The 3588-nt window shown below is 36.4% G+C and overlaps 1 pseudogene; it reads left to right on the top strand.

Moving 5' to 3' along the window:
* Positions 1–412: 412 nt before the first annotated feature.
* Positions 413–800, top strand: LOC117072877 (annotated as a pseudogene).
* Positions 801–3588: the final 2788 nt, after the last annotated feature.

The following is a 3588-nucleotide window of genomic DNA, read 5'->3' as shown; positions in this document are numbered from 1 at the left end:
TAGTAGAGAAAAAATATGTGATAAAAAAACAAAAGCAAAATAAGCCAAAGGAAAAGAAAAAAAGAAAAATAAATGAGACAAATATAAAGCAAAAAGTTATGTGGTAGAAACAAGTAAAATATTTCAGTAGTATACAGACAAAAAATATCAGCAAAGACAACCTGGATAGCTGTTTTAATAATCAGACAACCTGGATAACTGCTTTAACATCAGCTGTTTTAATTTAAGACGAAAGAAAAGCTTTATTTGTGATTTATTTTTTTAAAAAATCACTATATGAAGATGAGAAGTTCAATTAATCAAGGTCGTTTAAACATTTAACTTTGTATACATGTAGTTCAAATAGCTTCAAAATACTCAAGGAAAAGGTAATTAAAACTATAATAAGAAGTGGACGGCTTTCCAACTTTGATCCGGGAGAATGGCTCCCGCAAAGTAGGGTGGCGAGAAGAAAAAGGGCCATTCTGCCATCAACGAGGTGGTGACGCGAGAATACACCATCGATATTCACAAGTGCATCCATGGAGTGGGCTTCAAGAAGCGTTTCCCTCGGGAACTCAAAGAGATTTGGCAATCTTTCATGAAGGAGGTGGGAACTGCAGATGTGCGCATTGATACCAGGCGCAACAAAGCGGTCTGGGCCAAAGGAATAAAGAATGACCCATACCGGATCCGTGTGCGGTTGTCCAGAAACCGTAATGAGGATGAAGATTCACCAAATAAGGTCTATACCTTGGTTACCTATGTAACCTGTTACCACTTCCAAAAATCTACAGACAGTCAATGTGAATGAGAACTAATCGCTGATCGTCAAATACATCAAATAAAGTTATAAAATTGCAAAAATAAATAAATAAAACAGAGAGAGGAAATGGACAATCATCATTAAAGGGAGAGATGTCAACATAGCTCTCTCTATTATTGAGAGGCCAATGGATAGGAAAGATTTGAACAATGAAATAGGCTAGACATGTACAGAACCCTCCACCTAAAATATAGGGAATACAAAGTCTTCTCTACCACATAAGAAACAAGTTTTAAAAAATGGTCACAAGCAAGCTTTTTGACTTTTAAGTCAAAAAAATTTAAAAATTGCTATCAGACTATATTTTCTTATGACAATGCAATTGTTATAAATTAATAACCAAAAAGTTACATCTGACAAAAGTCTGATATCCAGAATCTATAAAAAACTTAAAAACTTGAAAAAGAAGAATCAACCACATTGAAAAATGGGCCAACGACACTAACAGACACATCTCAAAAGAAGACATACAAGAGGCTAACAAACATGAAAAATATTTTCCACATCGCTAATCATCAGAGAAATACAAAGCAAAACCACAATGAGATACCACCTCACACCAGTCAGGATGGATACTATTAAAAAGGTCAAAAAACAGCACATGTTGATGAGACTGTAGAGATAAGGGACTGCTTACACACTGTTGATGGGAGTGGAAAGTAGTTCAGTCGGTGTGGAAAACAGTTTGAAGATTTCTCAAATAACTTAAAACAGAACCACCATTTAACTCAGAAATCCCATTACTGGGTATATATCCAAAAGAAAATAAATCATTCTACCAAAAGACACAGGCACTCACACCTTCATTGCAACACTATTCACAATATCAAAGATATGGAATCAACCTAGGTGCCCACCAACAGTGGATGAGATAAAGAACATGTGGTGCATATACAACAATAAATACGAAGGAGTCATAGAAAGAATGAAATCATGCCCTTTGCAGCAACATGGATGCAGCTGCAAGCCTGATATGGTTAGGCTTTCAGTCCCCACCCAAATCTCATCTTGAATTGTAATCCCCATAATCCAAGGGAGAGACCAAGTGGAGGTAATTGAATCATGGCGCGGTTTCCCCCAGGCTGTTCTTATTATAGTGAGTGAGTTCTCACAAGATCTGATGGTTTTATAAGGGGCTCTTCCCTCCTTGCTCAGCATTTCTCTTTACTACCACCTTGTAAAGAAGGTGCCTTGCTTCGTCTTCACCTTCCACCATGATTGTAAGTTTCCTGAGGCCTCCCCAGCCATGCAGAACTGTGAGTCAATTAAACCTCTTTCCTTTATAAATTACCCAGTGTCAGGCAGTTCTTTATAGCAATGTGAAACGAACTAATACAAGTGAATTCAAAAAGGAACAGAAAACCCACCAAATACTGTACGTTCTCACTTATAAGCAGGAGCTAAACATTGGGGACTTATGGACATAAAAATGGCAACAATAGAAACTTGGGACTACTAGATGGGGGGAGGGAGGAAGGGAGGTAAGGCTTGAAAAACTAAATGTTGAGTATTATGATCAGTACCTGGGTGACAGGATAATTTGCATACCAAATCCCAGCATCGTGTAATATACCCATGTACATATTACTACTGAATCTAAAATAAAAGCTGAACCAGACACCTTGACTCATACCTGTAATCCCAGCACCTTGGGAGGGCGAGGCAGGAAGATTGCTTGAACCCAGGAATTGAAGACCAGCCTGGGCAACATGGTGTTGTCTCTATTAAATATATACATACATACATAAAAACATAAATAAATAAAATAAAATAAAAACTAGAAAAGAAACTTTTTAAAAAGTTGAAAAAGATTATAAAAGTAAATAAAATCTCAAATCATTTAAATCACAATTCTAAATGACTTGTGAAAGTTGAATACTTTGTTCACTGAATCTACTCATATACATAACTAAACTGAAATTCTATCATTTCAGCATACCTATTTTGATAAATCAAGATTTAACTATATATAGGAAACTACAAAAATATATTGAAAATAAGAATGCAAGTAATTTTTTTTTTTTTTTTTTTTTTTTTTTTTGAGACGGAGAATCGCTCTGTTGCCCAGGCTGGAGTGCAGTGGCGTGATCTCGGCTAACTGCAAGCTCCGCCTCCAGGGTTCACGCCATTCCCCTGCCTTAGCCTCCCGAGTAGCTGGGACTGCAGGCACCCGCCACCACGCCCAGCTAATTTTTTGTATTTTTAGTGGAGACGGGGTTTCACAGTATAAGTAACATTTTTAAGGTATAATGTGGGTATCCAAACTTTTGGCTTCCCTGGACCACATTGGAAGAAGAAGAATTGTCTCGGGCCACACATAAAATACACTAACACTAATGACAGCTGATGAGCGAAAAAACAAATTGCAAATAAAATAAAATAAAAATCTCATAATATTTTAAGAAAGTTTACGAATTTGTGTTGGGCTGCATGCAAAGTCATCCTGGACCACATGTGACCTGTGGAATGCGGGTTGGTCAAGCTGGCATTGGATAAGAAAAGAGCTAAGAGAAAGTATAAATTGCTCATTTTCTGATTTATTTCTGCAAGGAATAGAACCATTTAAAGTTACTAAATTTAAAAATAGAAGAATAACTAACATTATATAAAATGTTAATATAAAGTTAAGTAGAAGTTTTAAAATAGACAAAAATTGTTGAACTTATAAAAAGAAAAATTGCACACATCAAAAAAAAAAAAAAAATCCAAGGCTGAGTGCAGTGTCTCATGCCTGTAATCCCACCACTTTGGGATGCTGAAGCAGGAGGATCACTTGAGCCCAG

This window comes from Trachypithecus francoisi, unplaced genomic scaffold, assembly GCF_009764315.1.
Source record: "Trachypithecus francoisi isolate TF-2019V2 unplaced genomic scaffold, Tfra_2.0 Lachesis_group4, whole genome shotgun sequence".
Taxonomy (NCBI): domain Eukaryota; kingdom Metazoa; phylum Chordata; class Mammalia; order Primates; family Cercopithecidae; genus Trachypithecus; species Trachypithecus francoisi.
Note: the sequence above shows the minus strand (reverse complement) of the source record. Positions and strands in the feature narration are given on the sequence as shown.